The 19,594-nt window shown below is 36.2% G+C and overlaps 1 long non-coding RNA gene across 3 annotated transcripts in view; it reads right to left on the bottom strand.

Annotated features, from left to right (window-relative positions):
- Positions 1–19,594, bottom strand: part of LOC131510064 (uncharacterized) — a 191,329-nt gene that overhangs the window by 122,932 nt on the left and 48,803 nt on the right. For all 3 annotated transcript variants that reach the window (XR_009260888.1, XR_009260887.1, XR_009260886.1), the window contains exons 4-5: positions 17,965–18,159; positions 11,547–11,767 (exon numbers count right to left, since the gene is read on the bottom strand). This is a non-coding gene — a long non-coding RNA (uncharacterized LOC131510064). The remainder of the gene's footprint in view (positions 1–11,546; positions 11,768–17,964; positions 18,160–19,594) is intronic.

Consider the following 19,594-nt stretch of genomic DNA (forward strand, 5'->3'; position numbering starts at 1 on the left):
CTCTAAGATTTTTAAGACTGGGGCAAGAATACAAGTGAAGGGCCATATATACAAGTTATAAATCAGGTTAACAAAACTGTTAGTTAAAACAGGTCTTCTCTTCCTATCTTAACAACTCATAACAACAAAATTTTTTAACTATGGGCAAAGCTACAGGTTTTATATAACTAAAAGTCAGCAAAGTAACAAAGACTACTGAACTTAATTATTATTACACCTGAGTAATATTTGCATGAGCAATAAAGATATCTGTAACTCAAATTATTATATATTTATTCTATAAAATATATTTTCTTGCCTTTGGCCCATCAAGATTACTAATAATGTTGTTAAAATCAAGATTTTTCACATAATTTGAGTTCTACTGACAGGAAATGCCAAACTAGAAAACCTTACTTGGGTCAAAATTATTACATACTTTTTATTAATTCCATTTGGAAAAACTTGGCTCTACTGAGATAGTGACAAATGGAATTGTCAATAAAATTTTTAAAACAGTACTCAATTCAGAATTGAACACTTATTTCACATTTCATGCTCAAATATTGTAATAGATGTACTTTTGAAACATTTTCATTTCAAAACAATATTATCAAGTACGGTATTTGAATTTCATCATATAGGTTGCTATCACACCAAGATCTCTCAGGATCTCTTAAGACAGTATCTAGATTCATATCAGTTTTCCTAATTCTTCTACTTTTACATTTTCCAATTCTGGAATATTAAAAAAACTGAAAACAGGTGTGCCTGGATGGCTCAGTCGGTTGAGCATCCGACTTCAGCTCAGGTCATGATCTCACAGCTTGTGGGTTCAAGCCCTGCATTGGGCTCTATGCTGACAGCTCAGACCCTGGAGCTTGCTTCAGATTCTGTGTCTCCCCCTCTCTCTCTTCCCCTCCCCCACTCTCTCTCTCTCTCTCTCTCTCTCTCTCTCTGTCTCCCTCTCAAAAATAAATAAACATTTAAAAAAATTTTTGTTTAAACTGAAGACAGCAGTACATTGCTCAATTTGTTCAAATTGTTATTTGGTCTCTATTAGCCAGAAAATAGCATTTACAGAAGTTAGTCTGGGGATTTTTTTTGTATATGTGAATTTTCTCCTTTTAGTTATGTGAACATTTTTATTTCTTCAATTTTCTTATATTTTTTCAAATTGTTGCTTTTGTTGCATATTGCACTTGCAGTTTCTATTTATAAAAATTTTCTTTAAATTTTAAGAGTTTTTTAATCTTTTCAAAAGTGAAGTAGCCAAAGTTAGATGTTTCTTCTAAGCTTTTGCTAACATTAATAGCAAGTAAACATTGTTAATCCATGTGTACTACATCAAATTTGATGGTTTTTTCAATATGTTCCACCTTTGGACAGATACTGAAAATACTATATATAATGTTTAAGCTATTCCCTAAAATGTCAATAACATTAGCAATATTGAAGTAATCTCTCTCAGTAACAGAGTCAAACTATGTACTGTAAATTGCATAAAGAATCATGAATTTGTCACCAAAATCATCTTTGTTGTTAGCACCACTATCACAGTTTTCCCCTTGATAAGATTCTTTTCTTATCCTTTTTTTTTTCCTTTTGAGTAGAATTGAAACACAATGTAACATTAGTTTCAGGCATACAACACAGTGATTCAACTTCCCTATACATTATGCTATGCTCACCACAAGTGTAGCTACCATATGTCAACATACAACACTATTACAATATTATTGACTATATTCTCTATGTTGTACCCCTTATTCCTGTGACTTATTCATCCATAACTGGCAGCCTGTATCTCCCACTCCCTTTCACCCATTTGCCCATTCCCCGACCTCTCCCCCCTCACAGTTTGTTCTCTATATTTACAGGTGTGCTTCTGCATTTTGTTTCTTTATGCATTTGTTTTTTAATTCTCCCTACCAGACAATCTTCACTTGTTTCATTATTTTTTTTCTTTTCTTAAATTTTTGGTCATTCTTTCTTCAAATTTCAAGATCATTTCTACACATCCTACATATTTGCCATTAAGTTCTATAAATATTGTGCTGTTGTGCCATGAAAGGTATCATTAAACGTAGCTGAAGATTGAATATGTGACATTATTCTTTAAAGAACATTATGCCCGTGTACTAGTTTGACATTTGTTTTTGTTTGTGGAATATTATCGATTATTTGCTGTTTGACAATTTTTTTTTTTCACTTCTGGTAATTACATCTGTACTTTTTGTGTGCAAAGGACATTTCATGGTATTTTACTGAGAATTTAAGTGTTTCCTGTCACAAATGCATTCATTGGCTGAAGTCTATCATGCAGATTGGCTGTGAAACATGTGAACAATGATAAAAAAAAATAGTTTCTAAGCAGAGAATATAAAAGCCAGTTTCTACACTCTCCTACTTGAGAGAATTTTGGAGTAAAACAAAATATTAGAAATTCTGCCATGTTCATGCAGTGTAAAATTCCAATCATTAATTTGAACCTGAATGTGTTTTACTAGCAATAATTTCAGAAGGACATGGCATTGCCATTTCCAAGATCATCATCCTGTCAGATGCTTGGAGTATTCTTCCTCTGTTTGATAATTTCAAGACCATTCATTTCTCCATCTTCTAATTGGCAAGCCAGAGATGCTTATGTTTTTTCCAGGTTAATAAAATGATAAAAAATAGATCAACATTTTCATTCTCATTGTTTTAATTAAAAATTAAATCTTCATTTAATAAAGAATGTAAAGTTGAGAGAGGTTTTTATCTGACCTATTTACGTTGTGGGTTGATGACAATAATGTTCTTGTTAATTTGCATTGTTTTGATCAGTAGTTAAATAAATCTCCATTAAATAAAAAATTGTAATCTCTTGTTTGCAAATTTTATTAGGGTCATGCTCAACAAAAGTCTGTTCACTCTAATTGTTCCCGTATTTTTATTTTTAACCTAAGTAGACCTTCACTTTGAAAATTCTGTATTTCTTTTTTCTTTACAGCTTTTTTGCTTTTCTGATCTCTACTTTTGAATTCCTCATTTCTATCATAATTATCTATTTTTCACTGGCCCTCATTCTCAAGAATCTAAAGGATTAAAAAGTAAAATGTGTTGTATAAAGGGTATAAAATTTAAATAGATTTTAATCAAAAATGTAAATTTAAAATGCAGAAAATGGAAAACTTTTCATGTGCTAAGTTATTTTTCTTCTAAAATATATAAAAGCATTAAAGTTAAAAGGTAACATATAAACTGATGAATATCAAATTATAAAGCAAAATTAAATGCTCAATTTTTATTTTAATTTTTGAAAATTTAAATATGCTCATTAAACATTTTTATAAAAATAAAACTCTGCATTTCTAGCTTTCAATTTCCATCTAGTTGCCAATGTTTAAGAATTGATATGACACCACAAAGAAATGGAAAAAGATTCCATGCTCCTGGATAGGAAGAACAAATATTGTTAAAATGTCGATACTACCCAAAGCAGTCTACATATTCAATGCAATCCCTATCAAAGTAACACCAGCATTCTTCACAGAGCTAGAACAAATAATCCTAAAATTTGTATGGAACCAGAAAAGACTCCAAATAGCCAAAGCAATCTTGAAAAAGAAAACCAAAGCAGGAGGCATCACAGTCCCAGACTTCAAGCTAAACTACAAAGCTGTAATCATCAAGACAGTATGGTACTGGCACAAGAACAGACACTCACATCCATGGAACAGAATAGAGAACCCAGAAATGGACCCACAAACCTATGGCCAACTAATCTTTGACAAAGCAGGAAAGAATATCAATGGAATAAAGACAGTCTCTTCAGCAAGTGGTGCTGGGAAAACTGGACAGCAACATGCAGAAGAATGAACCTGGACCACTTTCTTACACCATCCACAAAAATAAACTCAAAATGGATGAAAGACCTCAATGGAAGACAGGAAGCCATCAAAATCCTTGGGGAGACAGCAGGCAAAAACCTATTTGATCTTGGCCACAGCAACTTCTTACTCAACATGTCTCTGGAGGCAAGGGAAACAAAAGCAAAAATGAACTACTGGGACCTCATCAAAATAAAAAGCTTCTGCACAGCGAAGGAAACAATCAGCAAAACTGAAAGCTAACCGACAGAATGGGAGAAGATATTTGCAAATGACATATCAGATAAAAGGTTAGTATCTAAAATCTATAAAGAACTTATCATACTCAACACCCAAAAAACAAATAATCCAGTGAAGAAATGGGCTAAAGACATGAATAGACACTTTTCCAAGGAAGACATCCAGATGGCCAATCGATACATGAAAAAATGCTCAACATCACTCATCATCAGGGAAATACAAATCAAAACCACAATGAGATACCACCTTACACCTGTCAGAATGGCTAACATTAACAACGCAGGCAACAACAGATGTTGGCAAGGATGCGGAGAAAGAGGATCTCTTTTGCATTGTTGGTGGCAATGCAAGCTGGTGCAGCCACTCTGGAAAACAGTATGGAGGTTCCTCAAAAAACTAAAAATAGAACTACCCTACAACCCAGCAATTGCACTACTAGGCATTTATCCAAGGGATACAGGTGTGCTGTTTCAAGGGGACACAAGCACCCCCAATTGATAGCAGCACTATCAACAATAGCCAAAGTATGGAAAGAGCCCAAATGTCCATCGATGGATGAATGGATAAAGAAGACATGGTATGTATATATATATATATATATACACACACACAATGGAGTATTACTCAGCAATCAAAAAGAATGAAATCTTGCCATTTGCAACTGTGTGGATGGAACTGGAGGGTATTATGCTAAGTGAAATTAGTCAGAGAAAGACAAAAATCATATGACTTCACTCATATGAGGACTTTAGGAGACAAAACAGATGAACATAAGGGAAGGGAAAAAATAATATAAAAACAGGGAGGGGGACAAAACCCAAGAGACTCATAAATATGGAGAACAAACTGAGGGTTGCTGGAGAGGGGATGGGCTAAATGGTAAGGGGCATTAAGGAATCTACTCCTGAAATCATTGTTTCACTATATGCTAACTAACTTGGATGTAAATTTTAAAAAATAAAAAATAAAGTAAAAAAAAAAAAAAGAATTGTTGTCACACTTTAAGCATAATATACCTAGACATAGATACACACAAGTATGAGAGAGCAATGTGAACTGTTTAATATTGCAAAATACTCGTCAGCCATCATATGCAATAATTGCAAATATTGAGCATATCTGGAGTAAGTCCAGAACAATAAAGTGCTTTGTATGGAGAGAAGCAAGAAAATGGATGTTCAGCACTAGTGGGACATAAAACTTCATTATGCAGATACCTAATGCGTTCATGCTATGAGAAGAAGGATTTGACAAGTTAATTAATTTGTCTTTTCTCTTATTTAAGTGTCTCTGCCGTTCCAATCCTCCGTGGACTCTGAAGGATTCTCTTTTTCTCATGTTGGAGGTAGCATAACGCACGCTACGTCACAGCATTCAGATGTAATTGCTTTTTATTTCCAGGAGGTAGTTAAAAGATGTGGGAAAGCATTTCCCTGTAGCATGATGAGTGTTAGTCTACAAGCACAAATGTTTAGTGACAGAAGAGCCTATGGTTTTTAAAAAATTTGCTTATGTGTTGAGTATATTTGTGACTTGAGAGCCGTCAGAAGCACAGGGCCCAGAGCCTCTTTTTCCCAGACCTAAGTATTCCATATTGCTTCTACTTCTTTCTTAGTCCACTGCCTCAGTGTACATCAAAAACCCCTACCCCCCCTACAGCCCAGTTTAAGACCCTGGCTGAATAATTTATTCTCAGCCACTGAATTTATTTAGAATTTCAACTGAAAAAGTTCAGACTCTCACATGTTGTGCTACACTACTCGTGAGGAAAGCAGAAGTCTCTGTAGGAAGGATGAACACTCAAACGTTTATACATGCTGCCTGAAACACTGTGCTCTCCTCTCTTTCACTATTTAACTCTTATTTAGATGGATGCTCATTTCTAACTTCCATAGAAAGGTCTTCCTTGGCAGCCACAGTTAGTTCAAATTTCCTCTGTCTTTGTTCCCCTAGCATCTTGGTCTATTTAAGAGTGACGATTCTACACTAACTTCTGCAATTTGACTAGTGTTTGTCTCCCTCCAAAGAGGAGTACTAACATGAGGACCGTGTCAGAGTGTATTTTGATTGGCCATTATATCCCCAGAGCTTAGGCCATGTTTTGCACAAAGAAGACACTCACAATTTAATTAATTGCTAGCCATTCAGCTGCATCTCACACTCTGTTTGCTTCCTTGCTTTTAGACCTCGGTCAATCATGTGGCTAAAGAAATTTATTTGCCTTTTAGATCTCAGCTTGATAGCGCTTTCTTGGGAAAGCTCCTAGACCTCTCTGGCTAATTCAAATCCCCTTAATTTTTTTTAATGTTTGAAAAGACTGAAAACTTCATTTGCCCTCCTGATATGATTTCATATCATGTGTTTATACTTGAGCACTGTGCTCCAAGGAAATCTCCCCAAAATTGTGGAAAATAGTGTACTGAAAAGACCGGCTTCATGGGGGGCATGTGCATTATTACAGCAATCTTAGAAATATTTTCACTGGCTTAGCAAAATCTTAAGTGTGGCCGCAGAGCATGGGCAATTTTAGCAATAGGTGTATTTTCTCAAAATCAATTATTTTGAACACTGACTGACATGGGAATTAGGAAGTACATTTTCTAATGTGATCACATTATTTTGAAGTAGTTCAGGATTTATCCTTAGCATTCAGTTTTACCTGGACACTAAGCAGCCCAGGAAACACAAATATTTCCAGAAAGTTTCTTGACTCCTTTTTTGTAAGTTTTAACTCCATCACCATGAAATCATTTGTTTATTATAGAATAATTTTCATCCTGGTTCTGCTGAGAACTTGAAAAACTAGAAGAACCAACAAATGATAATAAAGTGTCTCTCTACATTTTCCCATTACTCCAAGTAACTGGTGGACGTGGAACCAACCTTAATTTCGTTTCTTGCCTCTTCAGCTTTCCCACCCACATTTGCAGGATATCTGGTCTCTGCCTCTTTCCACAATTTTCCTTGTATTTTAAAAGAAAATACAGCAAAATTGGACTATAATAGACATTGTCATCACAACACACAAAATAACTGTTAAGTTGAATCAGCAGTGAAAGTTTTTCAGGAGATAATTTTTTTTTCTCTCATTTGAGTCTTCATCTGTTTTAACCAATGGCAAAATTAATCAGAAATGACAAGTCAAGTTGGAGACCATCAAACAGGGCACCTCATTTTCATGAGTTTCTGAGTATCCATGGCCTGGGGGCTCTGGCTGGATCAGTCTCAAACAACTGAACTTTCCACCCAAAGTGTCCCATAAACAAAGAAAGATTTTATTAAACTCAGCTCAGCTGGGGGAAATGTGAAAAAGCATCAGACTAATTACACTCACTCACATGATCAAGTACTAGTTCTTTGGCTCAATCAATCAGAAGCTTTACTAAGTGAGATTCAGGAGCAGCTAAAAAAAATTTTAATGTGTCAAGACATAAATTAGCAAAAATATGACCTGGAATAGGACATTTAACCATGCCAGAAAGCCTGGCCTCCATTTGGAATCAATGAGATTATCCTGGCAAAAAAAGTATCCCATCAAGTTCTGAGAAAGTGAGCAATGGACACCCTGACTCTGTGGATTTAGAAACAAAAGGGGGAAATACACATTTTCTTTTTCCTACTCTTATTAAGACAATGCTAAAATGTGCTTTGAGGTCGTTACTTCACACAAGAAAGCAATCTGTTTTTAGTCAAGGCAATATGTTATAAGTAGGGAGCCTAATTCATCTGTTTTTATCAGGTAATAAAGTGGAAGTAGAGGTCCTAATAAATGTCTATTATCTTGCTCACAGCTGTAAAAGACATACCTCAGTAGTTTTATCTGCTGTAAAACAGCAGATGTTTCTGCTGAGATTCTGTATAAATTCTCTTTGGAGCAAACAAAGCACTTTTCTTTGTGGTTGACAGGAGCCAAACAAGGAGACCTAAGGGAAATTTTGTCCAATCCCCAGGGATTCTAAACAGCACTGCCACATTGCTCCTACTCAGCTTCAACTGGCAAGTGAAGCATTATTGAAAATTTTCAATTATTTTCAAGTGCAGAAATGTTTTTAACCTTTTGCCTTTACAAAGCATCGTGTAAGTATGCTTTTCTTTCTCCTCCCCCAGCTCCCACCTTTGGATTATTTGTTTTTTGGTTATTTTTTAACCACAGGTAAATTTTTAAAAAATGACTGAACTTGCTAAGTGCTGCTCCTGACACAACATGGGTAAATTGAAGTCTTTTCGTTAAAAATAATAAAATAAACTTTGGTGGTATTCTAGAGGTAGAGATGGCTAAAAAGTCACTTGGGGCAAATACTACAAATCTTTCTGCAGAATATTCAGTTTGTGACAATTTGGAGGATTATGGTTTTAGTAGATGTTTTGCCTGCATTAGATGATAGTAACTCTGTGGCTTTTGTTACACGTTTCATTTCTTGGCTGAAATTAGTCTGAAATAAAGGAAAGTCTGTGTTTATTTTGTAACAATTTCATTAGTAGGTTTATGTTACATTTTCTCATTGGTAAAGACAGGAAAGTACTATCTACAGGATTGTATTAGCTATCCATGTAAAAATCTTAAGCGTGGCCACAGAGCATGGACAATTTTAGCAATAGGTAAAGTTGGAAACAAAATGTACCTCCTTATCATATTGCATAAATCTTATTTCTTATTTCCACCCTTCATTATTTAACTGGCCTGTTGTACAAAACAGGACTATTTAAGATTATCTCATAACATTGCTATGCCCTTAAAATTTTCCTTGACCCATATTTTGGATTATACCTTCAAGACTTTTAAATAGTGAATAATTTTATGGTTATCCAGGATCTATCTTTCCATTACTGTTCTTATTCTCTGTGTCCCCATTAACAGGTTTTTTAGCATAAGGCAGCCATAAGAAGAAAACATATTTCAGAGGTTCTGAAAACAAGAGAGATCTGGAAACCCCAAGTTCCTCACTAGTCTTGAGCCTAGCTACTAGTCTAAGAGTGTTAACTTATTATTGGATATTACAATTTTCGATATTTGCAAATGACATATCGGACAAAGGGCTAGTATCCAAAATCTATAAAGAGCTCACCAAACTCCACACCCGAAAAACAAATAACCCAGTGAAGAAATGGGCAGAAAACATGAATAGACACTTCTCTAAAGAAGACATCCGGATGGCCAACAGGCACATGAAAAGATGTTCAACGTCGCTCCTCATCAGGGAAATACAAATCAAAACCACACTCAGATATCACCTCACGCCAGTCAGAGTGGCCAAAATGAACAAATCAGGAGACTATAGATGCTGGAGAGGATGTGGAGAAACAGGAACCCTCTTGCACTGTTGGTGGGAATGCAAATTGGTGCAGCCGCTCTGGAAAGCAGTGTGGAGGTTCCTCAGAAAATTAAAAATAGACCTACCCTATGACCCAGCAATAGCACTGCTAGGAATTTACCCACGGGATACAGGAGTACTGATGCATAGGGGCACTTGTACCCCAAAGTTTATAGCAGCACTCTCAACAATAGCCAAATTATGGAAAGAGCCTAAATGTCCATCAACTGATGAATGGATAAAGAAATTGTGGTTTATATACATAATGGAATACTACGTGGCAATGAGAAAGAATGAAATATGGCCTTTTGTAGCAACGTGGATGGAACTGGAGAGTGTGATGCTAAGTGAAATAAGCCATACAGAGAAAGACAGATACCATATGGTTTCACTCTTATGTGGATCCTGAGAAACTTAACAGAAACCCATGGGGGAGGGAAGAAAAAAAAAAAAAAAGAGGTTAGAGTGGGAGAGAGCCAAAGCATAAGAGACTGTTAAAAACTGAGAACAAACTGAGGGTTGATGGGGGGTGGGAGGGAGGGGAGGGTGGGAGATGGGTATTGAGGAGGGCACCTTTTGGGATGAGCACTGGGTGTTGTATGGAAACCAATTTGACAATAGATTTCATATATTAAATAAAAAAAAAAAAAAAAGGATATTACAATTTTCTGCCAAGATAGAGGAGAGGCCCAAACAGCTTCCATAAGTGGCATTTCAAAGTAAAACCTTATTTAGCCTTTCATCAGCAAAGTGAAATCAAGGCTACCATTTTCACCAAAAAATGATGCCCTTCACTCTAACGCCACAAGAGTTATTTCTCAAGAATCATACTAAAATCACCTAGATCTTGACCTCTTACACCCACGTTTCCCAGAAATGGTTAAACCATCATTTCCTAGCTTATCTAGAGCACAGCTTCCCCTCTGCTCCACCAACACAACTGCACAATCACTGGGAAAGTAGTGTGGCAGTTGTCTTGAGGGAAGAAGGGGCAACAGGTGACACCTGTCCTACCTCCTTTCCCAGCCACCCTTGGGCAGGTTGGGCTATGTCTGAAAATTTTCCAGAGACTTCCTTCCACCAGCAAGGCTGCCACATAGAGACTGAGGGATGATTGGTTTATGTGTCAGCTTTGCTACACTATAGTACCCAGTTATTTAATCAAACACTAATCTAGGTGTTGCTGTGAAAGTATTTTTGTAGATGTGGTTAATATCTACAATCAATTGACTTTAAGTAAAGGAGATTACACTCAATAATGTGAATGGGAGTCATCGATCAAGTGAAGGCCTTGGGAGCAAAAACTGAGGTTTCCTAGAAAAGAAGGAATTTTGCCTCAAGACTGAATTTCCAGCCTCTGGACCTGCCTGCCCCACAGATTTTACACTTCTCAAGTCCCACAGTGTCCCAAGCCAGTGTCTTAAAAGAAATCTCTTTGTATATATATGTATGTATGTATGTATGTATGTATGTGAGTATATGTATATATTATATGTAATATATATAATACATATTGGTTCTGTTTCTCTGAAGAACCCAGACTGACAGAGGGCCTTATTCCATCCCTATTCCCTCCAAATGAAGTTATATTTTGTGAATTAAGAGAAGGAGTCATGAATAGATAAGCCTGTTCATGTTGGACAAGCATGGTTCTAAGAACCACCCTTAAACTTGGGAGGTTTCCTGAAGAAAACCAAAACATAGTGGTCCCCCATATGTCCATAATCTTTGACAATATTACACACATTTAGGCATTTCATTTCAACAGTGTTTGGGTTTAGACGTCCTGGTATAATTATACTTAATTAGATCATTCAAAGTAATTGAAAGTCAGTAATTCTTTTAAGATAAAGTAACATTTCCTAGAAAACTTTGCACAAACTTTAAAAACAAATTGAAGTGTGAAAAATGGAAAACGCTGACCAACAAAGTTCTTTAAATAATACTAGCTTGAAACAACTGAACAAGGATGCTCTTTAGGCACAAATCTTGTTTCCTGGATTCTATTAGAATCCTAAATACTGAGAGGCATCTATAATTTGTTTTAACTATTCTTTCATGTAGAAAAAGTGTCATCATGTCTACTAATTTTTCATCATAAAGTGTTTAGAAATTTATGAAAGCATGCAGTTATACTGACCAAGCTGTCTCCATTCCTTCTATGATACTAAAGTTAATGATTCTTAGTTGAGGGGCACCTGGGAGGCTCAGTCGAGCATCCAACTTCAGCTCAGACCATGATCTCATGGTCTGTGATCTCGAGCTCCACATCAGGCTCAATGATGTCAGCCTGTCACCGCAGAACTGGCTTCAGATCCTCTGTCCCCCTCTCTCTCTGCTGCTTCCCCACTTATGTTCTCTCTTATAAAAAAAAAAAAAAAGTTTAAAAACATCAAAAATAATCATCAAAGGGGCGCCTGGGTGGCGCAGTCGTTAAGCGTCCGACTTCAGCCAGGTCACGATCTTGTGGTCTGTGAGTTCGAGCCCCGCGTCGGGCTCTGGGCTGATGGCTCGGAGCCTGGAGCCTGTTTCCGATTCTGTGTCTCCCTCTCTCTCTGCCCCTCCCCCGCTCATGCTGTGTCTCTCTCTGTCCCAAAAATAAATAAAAAACGTTGAAAAAAAAAATTAAAAAAAAAATAATCATCAAAAAATAAATTAAAAAACATTTTAAAAAAATTATTCTTAGTTGAGCAATCTCACTACTCCCCTGCTCTGTATTAGATGATATACATCCTAGATTTGTGACCGTTTATATAAAGAAACAGGAAAAAAAAATACTAGATTATAACAGAATAGGAAATAAAATTCTAATTTTTTTAATGTTTATTTATTGAGAGAGAGAGAGACACACTCACAGAATCCAAAGCAGGCTCCAGGAAGTTTAACCAACTGAGCCACCCAGGCGCCAACCCCCCCTTTCTTTTTCATTTTTTTTTTTTTTTTAATGTTTATTTATTTTTTGAGACAGAGAGAGACAGAGCATGAGTGGGGGAGGGGCAGAGAGAGAGGGAGACACAGAATCGGAAGCAGGCTCCAGGCTCCGAGCCATCAGCCCAGAGCCTGACGCGGAGCTCGAACTCACGAACCGTGAGATCGTGACCTGAGCTGAAGTCGGACGCTCAACCCACTGAGCCACCCAGGCGCCCCTCTTTTTCATTTTTTTAAAAGAGTGTGATGAACTCTGTGATGAAACATTAAAATGTCTTTTAAAACATTTTTTTTAATGTTTTTATTTATTTATTTTTGAGAGAGAGAGAGAGACAGAGTGTGAGCAGCGGAGGAACAGAGAGAGGGAGACACAGAATCTGAAGCAGACTCCAGGCTCTGAGCTGTCAGCACAGAGCCTGACTCAGAGCTCCAACTCTAACTCCATGAAATCATCACCTGAGCCGAAATCAGTCACCTAAGTAACTGAGCCATACAGGCACCCCCTAAAATTCTAATTCAGTTAAAATCTACATCGCAAAATTTTAAATATAAACTTATGACTAAGCTTAGTATTATCTAGATTAACCACATTAAGTATCTCTCTTTTGAAAACAGAATGTGAAAAAAATGTAGCAATGGCACCAGACTAGAGGACTGATATTTATAACCATTGTCACTTTGGAGATGTATTCTAAGTCTGCCGCTTATTTTTATTAACATTTATTCTGCTTTGTTCTCAGTGCCCTAATGAAAAAGAGGATATACCTAATTTCCAAGCAGGTACTGGCTTAGAAGTGAATCTAAAAAATAATATTATTTCTGATATTGGAAACAATATTATTTCTAATAATGGTTAAATCAACCAGATCTGTTTATAAATCTTACCCCCACCACTTTCCAGGTATGTGGCCAAATTAACCAACATTAGGCTTCAGTTTCTTCATATACAAAACAGGGATAGTAAGCTTACTCACTAAGTCATTGTAATAACAAAATTTTATACGTATATATTTTAAAATAACTATACACACACACATGCTCAATAAATGGTAGTCTATTTTAGAAATTGTCTTTACTCAAAATCATTAAAGTTCTATTCTAAAAAAATGTATCTTCTTCTTCAATATATTTTAAAAAACTAGCATTTAAAATGTCTATTTAGGTTAAGGTTCACTGTAAAACATAAAGCACAAAAGTTTATTATGTAGAAGTTTTTAGTGATAAGCAATAGAAATGGACTACAGTAGATAATAAATTTCTGGGTATGGAATAGCCCCAGAAGCCTTGGAGAAGATCAGGAGTCAGTTCAAGGGGTGCAAATAGCAGAAACTAATGACTTTTTCCCTTCTTCAGGATTTTGCTGCTACAATGATTCCATTCCAATTTTTTCGGTCATTTTGTCACTCAAGATTCAGAGAGAGTGATTAGGGGAGGACATCCTTTAAAGAGTTTTGTGCTCCCCTTGCAGAAGTGTTTTTTAATATCTTGCTTAAATGTTGCCACGTTGGGGAAATTAGTTTCAAGGCAAACTTGCCTTTTGTACGAGTCATGGGATTGATTAACACATATGTTTAATACCAATGGGAGCAATGCAGAACAGTCATTTTTATTTACTTAATGACCCTTTTGCATTGCCTAAGGAATTGCACAAATAGAACTGCTTTAAGAATAGAATTGTGAGACGCCAGAGTGGCTGTTGGTCGAGTGTCCGACTCTTGATTTGGCTCAGGTCTTGATCTCAGGATCATGGAATCGAAACCCGCTTGGGGTTCTCTGCCTTTCCCTGTTCATACACACACACACTCTGAAAGAAAAGAAAGAAACAAAGAAAGAAAGAAACAAAGGAAGGAAGGAAGGAAGGAAGGAAGGAAGGAAGGAAGGAAGGAAGGAAGGAAGACAAAAAAGAAAACAGAAAACAGAATTAAAACAGAATTGTATGTTCAACAATAATAACCACTGACATCCCTGGCACCTGTCTATGCTATTTAATCTAACCAAGTAATTTATACTTGGAAGGAAACAAATGAGGTCTGATTCCTACTTTGTTCTTTTGATTGTTTGCATTGGGCTTTCCTGGTTTATACTGCAAAATAGTTTTTCTGCATATTTTCCTTAGTAGCCTATATTGGGAAAAGTTCAATGTGTTCAACTTTATACTTTACAGATTTGTAAAAGCATGTTGGATGTTTACATATTTCCTGCATGACTTCAATGTACGAAATTATTCCTTACAAAATTCTTTCAGAGGAAAAGAAGGAATAGCAAGGGGATTATGTAGATAGATATCTATGTTTTCCACAGGAAAACAGGAAAAAGTAAGCAACACAACATGGTACCAGCAGCTAAATCACCTGGAGTAAATTTAAATAACTATCTCAGCTTTTACATTGGCCTTAGGATTTCTCAAAATAAGATGCATGTGGTTTTACTTTCCATATAAAATGAATCTATGCTTTCTAAATTTTAATATAAATTTTTGCAACCTTAGGAAAGTGAGACATATTCCACCTTTTGTGGCTTTGCTCACATAGTCTGTGATCCATCTAAAAAAATTTCTCAGTCTCTAACGTCAAAGAATTTAAGTTCTAGTCTTAATTCTGATTATGACTGAAGTAAATGCTTAGAGAGGACCTACTATTTTTATATCTTGTTTTCTTAGTCTTTACAGTGGCAACAGACATACACTGGTGCCCCAAAACAAAGATTTATTGATTTATGATACTAATAACAAATGTAACATAACTACTAATTGTTTTAAATATGAATCATATATTTAAGAACTATGAAAGAAATGTTATCATAGTATATAAAAGTTAAACTGGAATTTATTACAACTGAAAATCTGCCTGCCAAGTTATAAAAAGGTCTGAGGAAGACTCTTCTCTTAGTAAAGGATGTATCATGTACTTTGAGATTAAATGACATGAGAAAATGTTAAAGAGAGATCTTACTTAAGAAATAAAATACAAATAGAGAAAGAGAAAAACAGATATGTGTCTTTTGGACCGATCACTTAATCAACCCATAAGATAACATTTTGACCTTAGAATCAGGGCTTATCTATAGTAAGGAACATGTTCCTTCCATTCCAACTGTACTCATTGGGGAATTGAACGGTTCTAAATTTTACTTGTCAATATTTTTCAGAAGCCCAGACCTGGAAGGACTGCAGCAGAAGTTAAACAGTTAAATGAAATTACCACCAACACCCTGACAGAGTGTTTCTCCCTTTCTCCCACTAAGGTTTTAAATCACCCAGGAAAATCTCTAATAATTGATAACACAGGGGACAACAATACTGACTAAAATTCTAAGCTCCCTAAGTTAAGAATTAAAATAGAAAGGTAAAAGAAAACTTAGAAATAATGGTGGCTGCAGGGCACTGGGTAGCTTAGTCGGTTAAGTGTCCGACTTCGGCTCAGGTCACAATTTCACAGTTTATGGGTTTGAGCCTCACGTCAGGCTATGCGCTGACAGCTCAGAACCTGGAGCCTCCTTCAGATTCTGTTCTCCTCCTCTCTCTGCCCCTCCCATGCTCATGCACTCTGTCTCTCAATAATAAATAAACATTAAAAAAAAAAAAAAAAAGGAAATAATGGTGGCTCCCAAACTTGAGAGAGTACAAAAGCAGGAAGGTGAATGGCATAGCTTCATGCAGGTATGACAGATATCATTTTGACAACCAAGCTGTGGGTACTGTGTGCATGTTACATAGTACAAGAAAAATAAAATAAGTAAAACCTGGTGTCTGCCTTCAAAATGCTTATCAAGTTGGAGGGTAAAAAATAGAAAGCTCACAATACGAGACAGAGTATGAGAAGTGTAATGTGTGGTTCAGATGCATATGCAGCACAGAGCTCCCGACTTAGTTTCAAATTTCTAATTTGTTGTATACAAAGAATGAGTATTGCATTCTGGCAAGCCTTTGAGCTTTGGACTTAGAGAAATGTATCAGGGTTCGACCAGAGAAAGACAACTGGTAGGAAATTCATATTAAAGGATTTATTGCAAAAAGCTGGCGAATGGCTAGGCAAGTCTGCAATCCACCGGACAGACCACCAGGGAGGGCAGGCTGGAAGTCTCAGGCAGCTGAAGCCACAGTCCACAGGCAGGATTTCTTCTTCAGGGAAGCTTAGCTTTGCTCTTCTGGCCTTACAACTGAGTGAGTTAGGCCCATGTAAATTATCTAGGATAATCTTCCTTACTTAAAGTCATCTGATTATGGACTTTAATCACATCTATAAAATACCTTCACAGCAACACCTAGACTAGCGTTTCACTATTACAGTGGGGCCTATAGCCTAGCCAAGTTGACAGTTAACCTGGATTAAATTCCCAACACTATCACTTCCTAGCTATATGGCCTTGAGAAAGATTCTAAATTTCTTTAAATCCTATTTTATCATTTGTAAAGATGTAGGAGTAACTGCTCATAGAATTCTTGTGAAGATTAAATAGGTCCATGTAAAGTGGATCTAGTAATGTGCTTGGCATATAGTTAATATTCAGTACATATTACTCAGTGCCATCATCATCCTCACTATCTGGGTCATACTGAAAAGGGTCAACCCTTTTCTCTAAGCTTCAGTTTCTTCATCTGTAAAATAAGAATATTAATACCTATAATTCACAGGATATGAATATTAAATGAATATATATTAGAGGTGATATTTTTAATTGTGGGAAAGCTTTGTTATCTACTTAGATTTCAGGCACTTTTACACATTTTCCAAAACCTATTTTAAAAAACACATTTTCTAAAAATGCGACCAATAATTATAACTTCAGAATTTTTTAAACTTTTCTTTGACATTTATTATTGAGGGATAGAGACAGAGTGTGAGCGGGGCAGGGGCAAAGAGAGAGGGAGACACAGGATCCAAAGCACATTCCAGGCTCTGAGCTATCAGCACAGAGCTCAACGTGGGACTCGAAACCAGAAATCATATAACTGAATTTTTAAAGTGAGTCCAGGTCAGGGCCGCTGGGTGGCTCAGTCAGTTAAGTGTCTTAATTTTGGCTCAGGTCATGATCTCATGGTTCAGGAGTTTGAGGCCCACATTGGGCACTGGGCCCTATGCTGACAGTATGGAGCCTGCTTGGAATTCTCTCTCCTCCCTCTCTCTCTTTGCCCCTCCCCCACTCACATGCATGTGCACTCTCACAATAAATAAACTAAAATAAATAAATAAATACATACATACATACATAAATAAAGTGAGTCCAGTTGATAACGATTTCTTACATATCTTAATAAATCTTCAGGTTTATAAGTGGAAATTCACTTATTCAGATTCCCATAGGTACAAATACACACACACACATACACACACACAAATCATAAATAATTTTATATCATTTATATATTTATATATTTTATATTTATATATTATATTTATTTATATATATTAATATTTATATATTAATGAAAGCTATCATCAAAACAGGACATTCAGAAAAAATATTTTAGGATATTATACTAATATTAGTTTCATTATACTATTATTTTAAAAGTAATTTTAGAGAAGTTATGGTTTAGCTGTCTTAGCCTAGGTAAGTGTACATAAGTTAGAATCCTAGCTCCACTACTTTCCACTGAATGAATAAATCAGGGAAGCCCCTCAGCTTACCTCCACATCAATCTCCTCGTCTTTAAGATGAGGGCAGTGACAGTACCTCACAGAATGTTGTGAGCTTTAAGAAGCTGATACCTATAAAATGCTGGGAACTTCCTGGTATATAGGCATCAGCTATCTGAAAATATCATTTCATGTCCTCCTGGAATGTCAGTGGGATGGCTTCCTGTGTGAAATATTATACTGGTCCTGCAGATTAAAGGAAAATGCTGTTAGATATTTACAATATCTCTTACCAATACAAATATTTTTGTTCCTCTATGAAGGACACTTTGGCAGTAGCTATTCCATCTGTATACATCTTTTTCTTGAGAATTTATCCCACAGATACACTTACATTGCAGTAAAAGATAGAAAACAAGTGACCATCAATAGGAGACTGTATTCTCTTTTATTATGATATACAATACAGCTGTAAAAAGGAATAAGGAAGCTTTCTATACACGGATACATAAATATATCTAAGATATATCAGATGAAAAATGCAAAGCATAAAACTGTATAAAATGGTAGGAATGGGAGCCAAGATTATATATGCATGTCTAACTGCATTTACATAAAGAAACTTGAGAAGAATACAAAAGAAACCAATAAAGTGGGTAACTTGCAGTGGTGGGACACTGGATGGGACCCAGGTGAGTAGGGAACAGGGCATGGAGCAAAACATTTCACTGTATGCCTTTTTATATTTTTTATTATTGAGCCATGTGAATGTGTTTTCTATTTCAAAATACATCTTGATAGAAGTCAATGGTACCTGTTGTATCAGTTAGGCATCCCAAAAATGCTGTGTCACAGACAACACCAAGTCTTAACATGTATTTATTTTTGAAGATCTACAGGTCAGCTAAGCTGATCCAAGCTGGACTCCATCTAGAGGCTCTGCTTCTCAGATCTGTAAGTCTGCTCCCCATGTATCTAATTTTCCTTGAACCAGCAGAAACAGAAGCACAAGATGACTAGTGGAGGCATATAAGGCCTCTTAAGTCTTAGGCTGAAAAATGACACAACTGCTGCCCATATGTCATTAACCAAAGCAAGTTAAAGATTGAGGAAGTACACTCTGCCCACAATGAAGCCGTGACAGGAGTGCAGATGCAGAGAGAGGTCAATGATTCAATCTGTCCCACCTGTTGGCAACTACAGACATCCTGAATGTCCTAAAATGAGCACTATGAATCACAAGTCTAAGGAGTAGCAAAGAGCAGGCAAAACTTTTGGGCAGCTTGAACACTCTATGAGTGTGTTGTCTCGTCTTGACGATTATGTCATCACTGTCCACGTGGATCATGAATGAAATGGAATGGGATGGAATGGAAGGCAAACTTATGAACTCACAGGACCAGCAAAGACTTTGGACCACACTTTAGCCCAACACATTTTACAGATTAGGCAAGTGAGGCCTGGATAAATAAGGTACAGTAAAGAACAGTCATAAAAATCTTAAGTGGTATATCAAAGAATTTGTTAAATACAGAATCTGCTAGATTGATTAAAGTTCCTTAGAGTCCAGGTGATGGGGTGAGCCAGGAAATAAAGAGGGAAAACTGCAGTGACATTAACTACAAACAGCACCCATAATCATAAATCAGAACACATTTCATGCATACAAAGGAATTATTAT

The sequence above is a fragment of the Neofelis nebulosa genome, chromosome 1, assembly GCF_028018385.1.
Source record: "Neofelis nebulosa isolate mNeoNeb1 chromosome 1, mNeoNeb1.pri, whole genome shotgun sequence".
Classification (NCBI taxonomy): domain Eukaryota; kingdom Metazoa; phylum Chordata; class Mammalia; order Carnivora; family Felidae; genus Neofelis; species Neofelis nebulosa.